Source organism: Anomaloglossus baeobatrachus, chromosome 5 (genome assembly GCF_048569485.1).
Source record: "Anomaloglossus baeobatrachus isolate aAnoBae1 chromosome 5, aAnoBae1.hap1, whole genome shotgun sequence".
NCBI lineage: Eukaryota > Metazoa > Chordata > Amphibia > Anura > Aromobatidae > Anomaloglossus > Anomaloglossus baeobatrachus.
Window position 1 is genome coordinate 178771754 of NC_134357.1, and position 19011 is coordinate 178790764.

Sequence of the window (19011 nt, forward strand, 5' to 3'; positions counted from 1 at the left end):
TATCCTTTTCCTTAATTCTTGAGTGGTCTGGCCAACATAAACTTTGTCGCATGGGCACACCATGCAGTACACCACGTTCTTCGTCTTGCAGTTGATGTACGCCTTGATGGGGTGGTTTGTGGAGTCCTGGGGATTAAAAAAGGTATTGTGAGTTGCTTGCATATATCCGCAAATGTTGCAGTCACCACATGGAAATGAGCCCCTCAAGTTGACACCGCGTTGCAGCTTGATTGTGGGTCTGACAAAATGGCTGCGGGTCAACAGGTCTCTCAAATTGGGGGCACGTCGAGCCGTGAGCATTGGCTGGGGGGAGACCACTGAGGAAGTCTGCACATCTGTGGTTAGGATGGGCCAGTGTTTTTGTAGAATACTCCTCACCTGCTGCCATTCATTGTTGAAGGTCGTGATGAACCTGATATGGTTGTCTTTGCATCTTGACCTGGGTTGGATGAGAGATTCTTGTGTCTCATCTCTAGCCCTCTGGAAGGCCTTTGATACAATTTTCCTGGGATACCCACGGTTCTTGAATCTAGAAGTAAGATTCAAGGCTTGTTGGCCAAAATCAATGTCATTACTACAGTTGCGCCGAACCCGCAGAAACTGCCCGGTAGGTATACCTGCTCGAATATGTCGAGGATGGAAGCTTGAATAATGTAGGAGGGCGTTAGTTGCTGTAGCCTTTCTGTACAGGTTGGTCGACAGTCCACCGTCTTTGATGGAGATTTCCAGGTCCAGGAAGGAGACCACTGAAGAGGAAATATCGTGGGATAAGAAGATGTTGAGATCGTTGTTGTTAAGATCAGAAATAAACATACGACAGTCCTCCTCCGTGCCCTCCCAGATAAAAAAGACATCGTCTATGTAGCGATGCCAGTGTGACACCCGCCTCTTGAATCCCTGAGATTGAAAAACAATAGTGGATTCCCACCAACCTAAAAAAAGGTTGGCGAAAGAGGGGGCACACCGCACACCCATGGCCACTCCCGAGATCTGCCGATAATATGTCCTGTCAAAAAGAAAAAAATTATGACGTAGGACAAAGTCCAGGAGGTCCACCAAGAAGGAGTCATGCATGCGGTCGGAACGATGTTGTAAGTCTAAAAAATGGGCCACCGCATGCATGCCATCTGGGTGCCGAATATTGGTGTACAGTGATTCAACGTCACATGTAACCAAGAAGGCACCAGGAGGGACAGTAACGTTCTTGCAGATCTTAATGAAGTTAACAGTATCCTGGACAAAAGACGGAAGCCGGTTTACCAATGGCTGAAGGAAATAGTCCACGTAGGTGCCAGCTTTCTCGCAAAGACTCCCTATACTGGCTACGATGGGTCTGCCCGGGGGTTTGGTGACGGATTTGTGTACCTTAGGGAGTAGGTAGAAGGTGGGAACAATGGGATCAGGAACCCACATGTACTTGTACTCCTTATCGGTGATGATGCCGTGTCGTTGTGCAGAACACAGAAGCTTTTGGAATTTTGACTTGAATACCTCTGTTGGGTTGGATGGTAGCTTGGCATAGAAGTCTATATTATTCAGCTGTCTGTGTGCTTCCTCCAAGTACATGTTGGTAGGCCAGATCACCACGTTCCCACCCTTATCCGCTTCCCTGATGACAAAATGATTATTCGCCCTGAGTTTAGAAATGGCTTGCCTTTCCTGCATGGATAGATTGGGAGCCCTGGGTGGACCAGATGTCAGTTTGGTAATGTCCGCTTTAGCCAGTTCGAAGAATATTTTCACTGCTGGTACCAGGGCAAAGGATGGAACCGCCACAGATTTATTTCTCAGGGGGAAATGTCTCCTACCTGGTCCGTCCGTATTTTCCTCCAGCAATTCTAGTAGGTCTTGAAAAGTCTGTCGCTCGTCCGGTGTCATATTGTCCATGATTTGTGGTCTCTTGTATATCACCTGAAAAACGAGATTTCGGCAAAAGAGGTACAGGTCTTTGGTTAGTGAGAATTTATCAGCGGCATAGGTCGGTGAGAAGGTTAGTCCCCGCTCTAATACCGAGGTCTCTTGTGGAGAAAGCGTGTACGTAGAAAGATTGATAATCTGCAGGGAGTCACCTACCTCATCCCCGGTGTTTATGCTGGTGCCTTCAGTGGCCAGATCTAAAATCGGTGTTTCGTTTGTCTGAATGGCATATGGCGGCGGCCGTATCCCTGCTTTTTTCGGTTTCTTCCTCTTGCGGCCCCCCCTTTCTGATCCTACGTCGGGGTCGCTGCTCGTCGATAAAAAATCGCTCGAGCTGTTCTCATATGGTAAAGAGGAGACATTGCCGATGTTGGCGGGGGGTCTATTGGTGCCCTGGCCTCTACTATTCCCTCTATGTCTCCATCTGAATGCCGTTTTATTCTCAAAGTCAGATCTGTCCCTCTGGAATTTCCCACACTTCCTGTCTGTGATCTCCTTCTCATATTTGTCCATCTGCTCCTTCAGTTTAGTCTGAAAGAGTCCGACTTGTGTACGGTCCTCCAGTCTGGCCATTTTGGCCTCTAGATCTTTGATATTGGTCTTGGTTGTTGCCAACAACGTGCGGTCGTGCTCAAGCAACATATTTATGAGTATGTTTGAGCACCGAAGTAAGCCCTGCTCCCAGGTGTCCTGGAAGGCCGCAGATGGTTCCCAGGCGGGAAAGATGTTGACCCGAAGGCCCCGTGGGACAATACCAGCCCTGAGATATTCTTCAAGGCTGCGTATGTTCCACCAAAGGCGTATGCCTGTTTTATGGGCAGAAGTGAGGTCGGATGTAAGAATTGAAAATTCATCCGAAACCCTTATAGGAGGTGCCGAGGAAAATACATTGTCAGAGTGCTGTTGCCAGGCGGCTTCCCGTGAATCCCAGTCCATTCTACTGGAGAAGCTGAAAGGCACACGAACGCAATAGCCACAGTCCAAAACACGTATGTTAGATGCTACGTGTATACAACAAACATATATGTGCACAAAACAATATATATATTGTGCAGCCAGTCGTTTCTAATGTGAAACGGTGTGCAGCTCCGGAAAAGTTACCCCAACAGGGGAACGGGGGGAGAGACAGCTAGAAAGGTTAACAATGGAGCGCACCACTCATGCTGGAACAATTAATCATTTTTGGGTGCACCCTGGTGCGGAAAGACATGCCATGGAACAAGAGGAAGAAAAGGTTCCGCACATGCAAGCAGAGGCACACCAATAGTATAATGTATAAAACACACCTTTATTGTTGCACACAAACACGTTTTTTTAAAAACACTTAAAACACATATAACAAAACAAGAGAGCACTGCTTAGGCGAGACCCAATGCCCAAGATGTCATATAATACAGACAAGTCAAACATGTAATGCAATGCAATACCAAAAATGAACAGATAATGAAGAGACCAAAACCCTGGAACAGGCAAATGTTATATATCATACATAAATCAATCCATATACTGGAATCAAGATGTTAAGGGAGTACGGCAAGTATTGGTTACAATAAGTCTGAAAATACCCGCATGTTGCAATATGAGCCGAACCTTGCAATCTTATGTCCAGTGTCAAGAGGGCATGTATTGTGCAATACAAGGGCCAATCTAAGTCACTTAATGATGATTAGTGTGATAGGCTCCTGGCAAGAACCATGTGATTTGATGGCTACACCATGGATCCAACCCTGTATAAATACCAGGGAATACAATAGTAAATAGTTAGCAATCCAGAAACCCCAAGGTAATTTCCACACCAGAGGATAGTGTACAGTGGATGAACATTGGTATTCAAAGTGTGGAGATACAACTACAATGCAGCCGTCAAAGATCACACAATGAGTGCAGTATGCCTAACCCCGTATGGACAATAGGGGGTGTGATAGTACATAAGCATTCGTCAGTTATACCTCAAAAATATGGTAACCAATTCAGTGATTAAAGATGCTGAACATGGATTACATACATACTTTAACCCGCATTGTCACAATCCTAGATATAAACTAGTCACCAGGGTATATATAGCGGCAGGTAACCATCCCACCCAAAACTGGTATAAGAATCAGTATAAAAAGGTGGAGCTCCGACCCAGTTTGAGGTCAGGGGGTAGCTGCTGATATTCACACATGTAAGGGGAAGAGAGATGTACCAAGAGTGATTCTGATACAGAGTGGTCAGCTGCCTAAGACCCTGAAGCTAGAGTCCTGTCATATGGAACGGGAGAGGGTAGATGCCATACAGTCACCAGTCAATGGTCCGGGGTAGGTCAGTCATATCCTGAGGGCGGTCAGGCTGGGTGCTCTCAGTAAGGGGCCGACGCGTGTCGCCGCACCAGCGGCTTCGTCAGGGCAGGTGACTGTAGTGCAGGAAAGGGTGTGGTATATATATCTATCTAGAATATATTAGTGAGCAGTATACACGCACCTGTAGAACTATGTAGTCGACTGAAGCTGTGTGCCAGAGCGCCATATTGCGCATGCGCGTTACAATCCAGCAGCGGTGGCCGGTAACCGAGCAGGAACATTCCACTGCGCATGCGCGATTACGGGCAGACGGAGCGGCCGAGTGATCAAATTACTGCAGAAGGCGAAGCAATATCTAGTATATAGATAAATCGTCACGCTGCATATGCGCTAGGACGCACGGACCAGAGAGCCAAATGGCCGCCACTGTACACAGGCGATAATAATGAGAGACTCACATAAAGGAGTCATTAGGACGATACCGCGGAAGTATAGTCACTGTATGAACAGCTCACAAATATAAACAGGAAGGAGGCACTGATCATGAACCTATGGCTATAACAACCCAAAATGGTTTATGGGGTATCACAGATGGAGGGCGGATGCAAAGACATTCCACATCAGGAGTATGTCAAGATGATAGACATATGGCCATACAGAAGCCAGAGCCGTCAACCTGCACAAGTGCAGACGCGCTGGTATATGGATGCAGACCTGAATGGTATCATGCATGTCTGGAAAACCAACATGCATCCCATTCGGTGAATTTATATCAGATGGTTAACATCCATTATATGGGGTCACCAAACTATCCGAGCATTTTTACCAAAATGCAGAAATGCATAAATGGTTTCACCCCATAAAATAGTAGATCAATTGGGGCAGGGCGTACGGGGACATCTCCGTGTGTCAGTACATATAGCTGTATCCGTCACTGGGTTATTGCCGAAGCTTGTAGATAGTTTGTATAGAAACCCCAATAGAGTACCTTATAGGGATGCATTCGCATGCCTATGCTGTATTTCCAGATGGTGATGCAGTGCTATATCAAAGGCGGTATAAATGAACCTGAACCCGTAAATCCCTCATAGAGTCTCCTAATGCACTGATGTAGTTCCCATCCTCCTATCGACTAGTTCGGGTACAGCGAGTATGGTCAGCATGGGAGATCAATGATTGAAATACTGTTATACAGATAATCAGAACAGCATCGAGGTTCGTACCAATTGATGATATATATATCAAATGGGAATAAAAAATGATGCGGAACCTTTAACAAGCGCCTAACAAGGAGGCAACACAATGCAATCAGATTATTAGGAGATGGAAAACACTATTATCCCATTTGAAATGCAATTTTTATAACACGTATCTCGAACAGACATTTAAACCGTGCGCTGAGACAGGAACACGGGGATCATATTCAGAGTCAGGGATTGATAGAGAGGTGTATAGCAATGGAGACTCGAGTGATATTTTTCATGCGTGGCCATATTCCCATCCAATGCTTGATAATAAAGCCCCGCCGTTAGACATATCCATGTATGCAGAAAGTGCCGTGGACCAAAGGCTCATCTGCAACAAAAAAGAGGAGTAACAGGCCAGTTAATATGGCATAGATGGAAAAGTGAGTGTGTACTCGCATACAAAACGGAGGGAGGGGACACAAAATAATATCAGCCGAGGAACCCCGTGAACAGAAGTTCCTCATTTAGACCTGATGGAGTTAGAGAGTGTAATTGAAAAATCCATCTCGATTCGTTCTGAAGGAGCCATCTAGTACAGGAACCTCCCCTGGCGTTAGGGTGGCACTTCTGCAATCCGAAGACCCGGGTGCCATATGGGCTGCCTTGGTGAAAGGCTAAAAAATGGGCTGCCACAGGTGTTATTGCTTTACCTTTTAAGGTATCAGAGGATGCCAGATTAATTGTTGAAAAGTGTTTCTGTATCCTTTTCCTTAATTCTTGAGTGGTCTGGCCAACATAAACTTTGTCGCATGGGCACACCATGCAGTACCCCACGTTCTTCGTCTTGCAGTTGATGTAAGCCTTGATGGGGTGGTTTGTGGAGTCCTGGGGATTAAAAAAGGTTTTGTGAGTTGCTTGCATATATCCGCAAATGTTGCAGTCACCACATGGAAATGAGCCCCTCAAGTTGACACCGCGTTGCAGCTTGATTGTGGGTCTGACAAAATGGCTGCGGGTCAACAGGTCTCTCAAATTGGGGGCACGTCGAGCCGTGAGCATTGGCTGGGGGGAGACCACTGAGGAAGTCTGCACATCTGTGGTTAGGATGGGCCACTGTTTTTGTAGAATACTCCTCACCTGCTGCCATTCATTGTTGAAGGTCGTGATGAACCTGATATGGTTGTCTTTGCATCTTGACCTGGGTTGGATGAGAGATTCTTGTGTCTCATCTCTAGCCCTCTGGAAGGCCTTTGATACAATTTTCCTGGGATACCCACGGTTCTTGAATCTAGAAGTAAGATTCAAGGCTTGTTGGCCAAAATCAATGTCATTACTACAGTTGCGCCGAACCCGCAGAAACTGCCCGGTAGGTATACCTGCTCGAATATGTCGAGGATGGAAGCTTGAATAATGTAGGAGGGCGTTAGTTGCTGTAGCCTTTCTGTACAGGTTGGTCGACAGTCCACCGTCTTTGATGGAGATTTCCAGGTCCAGGAAGGAGACCACTGAAGAGGAAATATCGTGGGATAAGAAGATGTTGAGATCGTTGTTGTTAAGATCAGAAATAAACATACGACAGTCCTCCTCCGTGCCCTCCCAGATAAAAAAGACATCGTCTATGTAGCGATGCCAGTGTGACACCCGCCTCTTGAATCCCTGAGATTGAAAAACAATAGTGGATTCCCACCAACCTAAAAAAAGGTTGGCGAAAGAGGGGGCACACCGCACACCCATGGCCACTCCCGAGATCTGCCGATAATGTGTCCTGTCAAAAAGAAAAAAATTATGACGTAGGACAAAGTCCAGGAGGTCCACCAAGAAGGAGTCATGCATGCGGTCGGAACGATGTTGTAAGTCTAAAAAATGGGCCACCGCATGCATGCCATCTGGGTGCCGAATATTGGTGTACACAGCTTCAGTCGACTACATAGTTCTACAGGTGCGTGTATACTGCTCACTAATATATTCTAGATAGATATATATACCACACCCTTTCCTGCACTACAGTCACCTGCCCTGACGAAGCCGCTGGTGCGGCGACACGCGTCGGCCCCTTACTGAGAGCACCCAGCCTGACCGCCCTCAGGATATGACTGACCTACCCCGGACCATTGACTGGTGACTGTATGGCATCTACCCTCTCCCGTTCCATATGACAGGACTCTAGCTTCAGGGTCTTAGGCAGCTGACCACTCTGTATCAGAATCACTCTTGGTACATCTCTCTTCCCCTTACATGTGTGAATATCAGCAGCTACCCCCTGACCTCAAACTGGGTCGGAGCTCCACCTTTTTATACTGATTCTTATACCAGTTTTGGGTGGGATGGTTACCTGCCGCTATATATACCCTGGTGACTAGTTTATATCTAGGATTGTGACAATGCGGGTTAAAGTATGTATGTAATCCATGTTCAGCATCTTTAATCACTGAATTGGTTACCATATTTTTGAGGTATAACTGACGAATGCTTATGTACTATCACACCCCCTATTGTCCATACGGGGTTAGGCATACTGCACTCATTGTGTGATCTTTGACGGCTGCATTGTAGTTGTATCTCCACACTTTGAATACCAATGTTCATCCACTGTACACTATCCTCTGGTGTGGAAATTACCTTGGGGTTTCTGGATTGCTAACTATTTACTATTGTATTCCCTGGTATTTATACAGGGTTGGATCCATGGTGTAGCCATCAAATCACATGGTTCTTGCCAGGAGCCTATCACACTAATCATCATTAAGTGACTTAGATTGGCCCTTGTATTGCACAATACATGCCCTCTTGACACTGGACATAAGATTGCAAGGTTCGGCTCATATTGCAACATGCGGGTATTTTCAGACTTATTGTAACCAATACTTGCCGTACTCCCTTAACATCTTGATTCCAGTATATGGATTGATTTATGTATGATATATAACATTTGCCTGTTCCAGGGTTTTGGTCTCTTCATTATCAGTTCATTTTTGGTATTGCATTGCATTACATGTTTGACTTGTCTGTATTATATGACATCTTGGGCATTGGGTCTCGCCTAAGCAGTGCTCTCTTGTTTTGTTATATGTGTTTTAAGTGTTTTTAAAAAAACGTGTTTGTGTGCAACAATAAAGGTGTGTTTTATACATTATACTATTGGTGTGCCTCTGTTTGCATGTGCGGAACCTTTTCTTCCTCTTGTTCCATGGCATGTCTTTCCGCACCAGGGTGCACCCAAAAATGATTAATTGTTCCAGCATGAGTGGTGCGCTCCATTGTTAACCTTTCTAGCTGTCTCTCCCCCCGTTCCCCTGTTGGGGTAACTTTTCCGGAGCTGCACACCGTTTCACATTAGAAACGACTGGCTGCACAATATATATATTGTTTTGTGCACATATATGTTTGTTGTATACACGTAGCATCTAACATACGTGTTTTGGACTGTGGCTATTGCGTTCGTGTGCCTTTCAGCTTCTCCAGTAGAATGGACTGGGATTCACGGGAAGCCGCCTGGCAACAGCACTCTGACAATGTATTTTCCTCGGCACCTCCTATAAGGGTTTCGGATGAATTTTCAATTCTTACATCCGACCTCACTTCTGCCCATAAAACAGGCATACGCCTTTGGTGGAACATACGCAGCCTTGAAGAATATCTCAGGGCTGGTATTGTCCCACGGGGCCTTCGGGTCAACATCTTTCCCGCCTGGGAACCATCTGCGGCCTTCCAGGACACCTGGGAGCAGGGCTTACTTCGGTGCTCAAACATACTCATAAATATGTTGCTTGAGCACGACCGTACGTTGTTGGCAACAACCAAGACCAATATCAAAGATCTAGAGGCCAAAATGGCCAGACTGGAGGACCGTACACAAGTCGGACTCTTTCAGACTAAACTGAAGGAGCAGATGGACAAATATGAGAAGGAGATCACAGACAGGAAGTGTGGGAAATTCCAGAGGGACAGATCTGACTTTGAGAATAAAACGGCATTCAGATGGAGACATAGAGGGAATAGTAGAGGCCAGGGCACCAATAGACCCCCCGCCAACATCGGCAATGTCTCCTCTTTACCATATGAGAACAGCTCGAGCGATTTTTTATCGACGAGCAGCGACCCCGACGTAGGATCAGAAGGGGGGGCCGCAAGAGGAAGAAACCGAAAAAAGCAGGGATACGGCCGCCGCCATATGCCATTCAGACAAACGAAACACCGATTTTAGATCTGGCCACTGAAGGCACCAGCATAAACACCGGGGATGAGGTAGGTGACTCCCTGCAGATTATCAATCTTTCTACGTACACGCTTTCTCCACAAGAGACCTCGGTATTAGAGCGGGGACTAACCTTCTCACCGACCTATGCCGCTGATAAATTCTCACTAACCAAAGACCTGTACCTCTTTTGCCGAAATCTCGTTTTTCAGGTGATATACAAGAGACCACAAATCATGGACAATATGACACCGGACGAGCGACAGACTTTTCAAGACCTACTAGAATTGCTGGAGGAAAATACGGACGGACCAGGTAGGAGACATTTACCCCTGAGAAATAAATCTGTGGCGGTTCCATCCTTTGCCCTGGTACCAGCAGTGAAAATATTCTTCGAACTGGCTAAAGCGGACATTACCAAACTGACATCTGGTCCACCCAGGGCTCCCAATCTATCCATGCAGGAAAGGCAAGCCATTTCTAAACTCAGGGCGAATAATAATTTTGTCATCAGGGAAGCGGATAAGGGTGGGAACGTGGTGATCTGGCCTACCAACATGTACTTGGAGGAAGCACACAGACAGCTGAATAATATAGACTTCTATGCCAAGCTACCATCCAACCCAACAGAGGTATTCAAGTCAAAATTCCAAAAGCTTCTGTGTTCTGCACAACGACACGGCATCATCACCGATAAGGAGTACAAGTACATGTGGGTTCCTGATCCCATTGTTCCCACCTTCTACCTACTCCCTAAGGTACACAAATCCGTCACCAAACCCCCGGGCAGACCCATCGTAGCCAGTATAGGGAGTCTTTGCGAGAAAGCTGGCACCTACGTGGACTATTTCCTTCAGCCATTGGTAAACCGGCTTCCGTCTTTTGTCCAGGATACTGTTAACTTCATTAAGATCTGCAAGAACGTTACTGTCCCTCCTGGTGCCTTCTTGGTTACATGTGACGTTGAATCACTGTACACCAATATTCGGCACCCAGATGGCATGCATGCGGTGGCCCATTTTTTAGACTTACAACATCGTTCCGACCGCATGCATGACTCCTTCTTGGTGGACCTCCTGGACTTTGTCCTACGTCATAATTTTTTTCTTTTTGACAGGACATATTATCGGCAGATCTTGGGAGTGGCCATGGGTGTGCGGTGTGCCCCCTCTTTCGCCAACCTTTTTTTAGGTTGGTGGGAATCCACTATTGTTTTTCAATCTCAGGGATTCAAGAGGCGGGTGTCACACTGGCATCGCTACATAGACGATGTCTTTTTTATCTGGGAGGGCACGGAGGAGGACTGTCGTATGTTTATTTCTGATCTTAACAACAACGATCTCAACATCTTCTTATCCCACGATATTTCCTCTTCAGTGGTCTCCTTCCTGGACCTGGAAATCTCCATCAAAGACGGTGGACTGTCGACCAACCTGTACAGAAAGGCTACAGCAACTAACGCCCTCCTACATTATTCAAGCTTCCATCCTCGACATATTCGAGCAGGTATACCTACCGGGCAGTTTCTGCGGGTTCGGCGCAACTGTAGTAATGACATTGATTTTGGCCAACAAGCCTTGAATCTTACTTCTAGATTCAAGAACCGTGGGTATCCCAGGAAAATTGTATCAAAGGCCTTCCAGAGGGCTAGAGATGAGACACAAGAATCTCTCATCCAACCCAGGTCAAGATGCAAAGACAACCATATCAGGTTCATCACGACCTTCAACAATGAATGGCAGCAGGTGAGGAGTATTCTACAAAAACACTGGCCCATCCTAACCACAGATGTGCAGACTTCCTCAGTGGTCTCCCCCCAGCCAATGCTCACGGCTCGACGTGCCCCCAATTTGAGAGACCTGTTGACCCGCAGCCATTTTGTCAGACCCACAATCAAGCTGCAACGCGGTGTCAACTTGAGGGGCTCATTTCCATGTGGTGACTGCAACATTTGCGGATATATGCAAGCAACTCACAATACCTTTTTTAATCCCCAGGACTCCACAAACCACCCCATCAAGGCGTACATCAACTGCAAGACGAAGAACGTGGTGTACTGCATGGTGTGCCCATGCGACAAAGTTTATGTTGGCCAGACCACTCAAGAATTAAGGAAAAGGATACAGAAACACTTTTCAACAATTAATCTGGCATCCTCTGATACCTTAACCCCTTAACGACCGCGGGCCGTAAAATTACGTCCTAAATGACATAATCTTACTGCCCGCGGTCCTCCGGCGGCAGCATGCCGCGATCGGCACACATCTCAGCTGATTTTCACAGCTGAGATGTGTGCCTGCTAGGCACGAGCAGAATCGTTATCTGCTCGTGCCGATTAACCCCTTATATGGCGCTGTCAATACATGACAGCGCCATTATAAGCGCAATCGCGGTAAAGTTTTTACTTACCGCCGAAACCGGAAGTCACGTGACGCGATCACGTGACTCCCGATAGTTGTCATGGTAGTACAGGGTCATGTGATGACTCCTGTACTACACATGAATTGGTTTCACTTTCGCTGTGCCCGGGGCACAGCAAAAGAGAAAGACAGCGTATCTGCTGTTTACAGCCTTCCAGCTGTGATCAGCAGATACTGCAGAGCGATCGGAATGCTGATCGCAATAGCCCCCTAGGGGGACTAGTAAAATAAAAAAAAAAAGTAAAAAAATAAGTTTTAAAAAATTAAAAAAAAACAAAAAAACCTAAAAGTTCAAATCACCCCCCATTCGCCCCATTGAAAATTAAAGGGTTAAAAAAATAAAAAATATACACACATTTGGTATCGCCGCGTTCAAAAACGCCCGATCTATCAAAATATAAAATCAATTAATCTGATCAGTAAACGGCGTAGCGGCAAAAAAATTCCAAACGCCAAAACGACGTTTTTTTGTCGCCACAACTTTTGCGCAAAATGCAATAAGAGGCGATCAAAACGTAGCATCTGCGCAAAAATGGTACCGTTAAAAACGTCAGCTCGAGACGCAAAAAATAAGCCGTCATTGAGCCTAAGATCCCGAAAAATGAGAACGCTACGGGTCACGGAATATGGCGTAAAACGTGCGCCACTTTTTTCGGACAAACTTCCGATTTTTTTTTAACCCCTTATATAAAAGTAAACCTATACATGTTTGGTGTCTACGAACTCGCACTGACCTGAGGCATCACACCCACACATCAGTTTTACCATATAGTGAACACAGTGAATAAAATATCTCAAAAACCATAGTGCTATCGCACTTTTTTTGCAATTTTTCAGCATTTGGAATTTTTTTGCCATTTTCTAGTACACAATATGGTAAAACTGATGGTTTCATTTAAAAGTACAGCTCGTTCCGCAAAAAATGAGCCCTCACATGACCATATTGACTGAAAAATAAAAAAGTTACGTCTCTCAGAAAAAGAATGGCAAAAAAAAAAAACGGAAAGCGAAAAATCGGCCGGTCGTGAAAGGGTTAAAAGGTAAAGCAATAACACCTGTGGCAGCCCATTTTTTAGCCTTTCACCAAGGCAGCCCATATGGCACCCGGGTCTTCGGATTGCAGAAGTGCCACCCTAACGCCAGGGGAGGTTCCTGTACTAGATGGCTCCTTCAGAACGAATCGAGATGGATTTTTCAATTACACTCTCTAACTCCATCAGGTCTAAATGAGGAACTTCTGTTCACGGGGTTCCTCGGCTGATATTATTTTGTGTCCCCTCCCTCCGTTTTGTATGCGAGTACACACTCACTTTTCCATCTATGCCATATTAACTGGCCTGTTACTCCTCTTTTTTGTTGCAGATGAGCCTTTGGTCCACGGCACTTTCTGCATACATGGATATGTCTAACGGCGGGGCTTTATTATCAAGCATTGGATGGGAATATGGCCACGCATGAAAAATATCACTCGAGTCTCCATTGCTATACACCTCTCTATCAATCCCTGACTCTGAATATGATCCCCGTGTTCCTGTCTCAGCGCACGGTTTAAATGTCTGTTCGAGATACGTGTTATAAAAATTGCATTTCAAATGGGATAATAGTGTTTTCCATCTCCTAATAATCTGATTGCATTGTGTTGCCTCCTTGTTAGGCGCTTGTTAAAGGTTCCGCATCATTTTTTATTCCCATTTGATATATATATCATCAATTGGTACGAACCTCGATGCTGTTCTGATTATCTGTATAACAGTATTTCAATCATTGATCTCCCATGCTGACCATACTCGCTGTACCCGAACTAGTCGATAGGAGGATGGGAACTACATCAGTGCATTAGGAGACTCTATGAGGGATTTACGGGTTCAGGTTCATTTATACCGCCTTTGATATAGCACTGCATCACCATCTGGAAATACAGCATAGGCATGCGAATGCATCCCTATAAGGTACTCTATTGGGGTTTCTATACAAACTATCTACAAGCTTCGGCAATAACCCAGTGACGGATACAGCTATATGTACTGACACACGGAGATGTCCCCGTACGCCCTGCCCCAATTGATCTACTATTTTATGGGGTGAAACCATTTATGCATTTCTGCATTTTGGTAAAAATGCTCGGATAGTTTGGTGACCCCATATAATGGATGTTAACCATCTGATATAAATTCACCGAATGGGATGCATGTTGGTTTTCCAGACATGCATGATACCATTCAGGTCTGCATCCATATACCAGCGCGTCTGCACTTGTGCAGGTTGACGGCTCTGGCTTCTGTATGGCCATATGTCTATCATCTTGACATACTCCTGATGTGGAATGTCTTTGCATCCGCCCTCCATCTGTGATACCCCATAAACCATTTTGGGTTGTTATAGCCATAGGTTCATGATCAGTGCCTCCTTCCTGTTTATATTTGTGAGCTGTTCATACAGTGACTATACTTCCGCGGTATCGTCCTAATGACTCCTTTATGTGAGTCTCTCATTATTATCGCCTGTGTACAGTGGCGGCCATTTGGCTCTCTGGTCCGTGCGTCCTAGCGCATATGCAGCGTGACGATTTATCTGTATACTAGATATTGCTTCGCCTTCTGCAGTAATTTGATCACTCGGCCGCTCCGTCTGCCCGTAATCGCGCATGCGCAGTGGAATGTTCCTGCTCGGTTACCGGCCACCGCTGCTGGATTGTAACGCGCATGCGCAATATGGCGCTCTGGCACACAGCTTCAGTCGACTACATAGTTCTGCAGGTGCGTGTATACTGCTCACTAATATATTCTAGATAGATATATATACCACACCCTTTCCTGCACTACAGTCACCTGCCCTGACGAAGCCGCTGGTGCGGCGACACGCGTCGGCCCCTTACTGAGAGCACCCAGCCTGACCGCCCTCAGGATATGACTGACCTACCCCGGACCATTGACTGGTGACTGTATGGCATCTACCCTCTCCCGTTCCATATGACAGGACTCTAGCTTCAGGGTCTTAGGCAGCTGACCACTCTGTATCAGAATCACTCTTGGTACATCTCTCTTCCCCTTACATGTGTGAATATCAGCAGCTACCCCCTGACCTCAAACTGGGTCGGAGCTCCACCTTTTTATACTGATTCTTATACCAGTTTTGGGTGGGATGGTTACCTGCCGCTATATATACCCTGGTGACTAGTTTATATCTAGGATTGTGACAATGCGGGTTAAAGTATGTATGTAATCCATGTTCAGCATCTTTAATCACTGAATTGGTTACCATATTTTTGAGGTATAACTGACGAATGCTTATGTACTATCACACCCCCTATTGTCCATACGGGGTTAAGCATACTGCACTCATTGTGTGATCTTTGACGGCTGCATTGTAGTTGTATCTCCACACTTTGAATACCAATGTTCATCCACTGTACACTATCCTCTGGTGTGGAAATTACCTTGGGGTTTCTGGATTGCTAACTATTTACTATTGTATTCCCTGGTATTTATACAGGGTTGGATCCATGGTGTAGCCATCAAATCACATGGTTCTTGCCAGGAGCCTATCACACTAATCATCATTAAGTGACTTAGATTGGCCCTTGTATTGCACAATACATGCCCTCTTGACACTGGACATAAGATTGCAAGGTTCGGCTCATATTGCAACATGCGGGTATTTTCAGACTTATTGTAACCAATACTTGCCGTACTCCCTTAACATCTTGATTCCAGTATATGGATTGATTTATGTATGATATATAACATTTGCCTGTTCCAGGGTTTTGGTCTCTTCATTATCTGTTCATTTTTGGTATTGCATTGCATTACATGTTTGACTTGTCTGTATTATATGACATCTTGGGCATTGGGTCTCGCCTAAGCAGTGCTCTCTTGTTTTGTTATATGTGTTTTAAGTGTTTTTAAAAAAACGTGTTTGTGTGCAACAATAAAGGTGTGTTTTATACATTATACTATTGGTGTGCCTCTGCTTGCATGTGCGGAACCTTTTCTTCCTCTTGTTCCAAGGCCGGATGGTAACCAGTTAGCGTTGACCGAGAAGACCGCTGCGACAGCGCCCTGTCGGCCACGCGTGTAAGACACGTCAGGCCGAGCGGTCCTCCGATTAGCGTTCATGGCCACCACTCGACTGGCCACGTGTGTAAAGGACACGTCAGACCAGGTAGTCACACCAGTAGCATTTGACTGGGAAGCCAAGGAGGATAATACGGTTCACACACCCAATCCAGGAACACCCTGTTAACTTCACAGGGGTTCTGGGGTGTGCTGTCCGTGCGTGTAGAGGGCACAACCGGACAGGTGGTGCATCAGGTACACTGTCCGTGTGCGTAGAGGGCACTCTCGGATAGGTGACGCAACAGGTATTCTGTCCGTGTGCGTAGGAGGCACAACTGAACAGGTGATGCAGCAGCCGCAGCCCAGTTAACGCCACTGGACTGCTGTAGCACAACAGGAACGGTAACAAGGAAGCACGGCGCCTGACCCTCATGTGCTGAGCCACGAATCTTGGCGTGACAGGCACCGTTCGCCTAGCCCTACCTACCGCTTCCAACTAGGCTTATGCCACCAAGAACTCTAAATGAAGATTGCTCATCTCCATGTTGTCTTCAGCCCCTTTTATAACATGGGTCCTCCCCAAACCCAGGGTGGAACCACCAAGGTCCAATAGGAGAGTGCCATGTCATCAGTGACGTCAAATGCGACCTATCCGGAACCGCCACGTCATTGATGACGTCATGGCAGCCACGCCCCAAACACTTCACCAGTCATCGTCTGACGACCAATGGTGAGGTGCCAGATCATAAGGGCGGGCCTCTACGAGCCAGTCCGGAGTTGCGACGTCATCAGGACACCTGACATCCTCTGCCTTATCAGGGCCTGCCACCTCACGGACATGCTCAGTGAGGTCCTTACCGGACCTAGCCTCTGATGCACTAAGTGCCTGAGCATGCTCAGTAGCCTGAGCAACAGGCTCAGAAAGCAGACTATCAGTTTGAGCATGCTCAGTAGGCACATCCCAGAACTTAGACACAGTATGAAGTCCAAGTTCCTGTGCAAAGAGGCTGTTAGGGTTAATTGTGGGAGCATGCTCAGTAGTCTGAACTGAAGACTTAGTCTCAGACATAACACAATCAGGCTGAGCATGCTCACTAGGCAAAACACCGGGCTTAGACTCTGGCTGGGGTAAATCGGCGCATGCATGCGCACTAGCCACCTCTCCACACTTAGACGTGGTGGAAGGAACAGCCAACTGGACGACCCGAGGCATGGCCAAGAACGGCAGTCGGCGCCGGTTCGTAACAGGGGAGCTCTACTGTTTAGGCACATCAGGAGCTCTCCAAATGCAACATAGCATCTGCTAATGACTCAAGCAAATTTTGCAGTCAAATGGCGCACCTTTCCTTCCAAGCCCTGCCATGCACCAAAATAGTTTCCACCACATATAAGGTATCTGCGTACTCAGGAGAAACTGCACAATAAAGTATATTGTGCATTTCCTCCTGTTACCCTTGTGAAAAAGGCTATCTGGTGGAAGTAATAATTTTGTGGTAAAAATGTATTCTTTTATTTTCATGGCTCAATGTTATAAAATTCTGCGTAGCACTTGAAGGGGCTCATCAAATATCTAAAAACAAACCTTGAGGGGTTTAGTTTCCAAAATGGGGTTACTTGTGCGGGAGTTCTACTACTTAGGCACGTTATGGGCTCTCCAAAAGCGACATTGCATCCGCTAACCATTGCAGCTATTTTAGCCCACAAAAAGGGTCAAATGGTGCTTCTTCCCTTCCGAACGCAGCCGTGTATCCAAACCATAAATTTCCACCACATATGAGGTATTGGCTTATTCAGGAGAATTTGCACTACTAATTGCATGGTATATTTTCTCCTTTTACCCTTGGTAGAAAACAAGCTAACTGGTGGAAGTAACAATTTTGTGGCAAAAAATGTATTTTTTATTTTCACAGCTCAATGCTATGAAATTCTGTGAAGCACCTGTGGGTTCAAGGTATTTACCAAACATCTAGAAACATTCATTGAGGGGGGTCTAGTTTTCAAAATGGGGTCACTTGTGGGGGACCTCTACTGTTTATGCATCTCAGTGGCTCTCCAAAAGCAACCTAGTGTCCACTAATGATTCCAGACAATTTTACGGTCTAAAAATTAAAATGGCACTCCGTCCTTTCTGAGCCCTGCTGTGCACTCAAACAGTAGATTTTACCACATATGAGGTATTGATGTACTTGGGAGAAATTTCACAACAAATTATATATTTAATTTTCTCGTTATCCTTGTGAAAATGAAAAAAATTTGGCTAAATTAACATTTTTGTGGGAAAAAGTAAAATTTTATTTTTTTCCTTCACATTGCATCCATTCCTGTGAAGCACCTGAAGGGTTAATAATCTACTTGAATGCGGTTTTGAGCAGTTTGAGGTGTGCAGTTTTAGAATGGGGTCACTTTTGGGTATATTCTGTCACCTAGGGCCCTTAAAGTCACTTCAAATGTGATGTAGTCCTTAAAAAATTGATTTGTAAATTTTGTTGTACAAATGAGATTGCTGATAAACTTTGAACCTTCCTAATTTCCTAACAAAAAAAATTTGTTTAAAAAAATCAGCCTGATGTAAAGTAGACATGTGGGAAATGTTATTTATGACTTATTTTGTGACATAACTCTCTGGTTTAAGGGCATAAAAATTCAAAGTTTGAAAATTGCAAAATGTTTTACATTTCAACAAATTTCCAATATTTTCACAAATAAATGCAAAAGAAAATCGGCAAAAATGATGTAGAAGATGAGTCTCAATAAAAAAACATACCTTTGTTTATACAGATTAAAAGTCCATAGTAGTAGTTATGCTCATCTCAACATATTTTTGGTGCCATGCGCCGTTAGTCAGTGAATAACACAATCTTGCATCATGGGACATCTTTAAAAACATTAGTCATCCAATCATAGGGCAGCAATATACAGACATAGAAAAAGTTAACATTAATAATACAATCACAA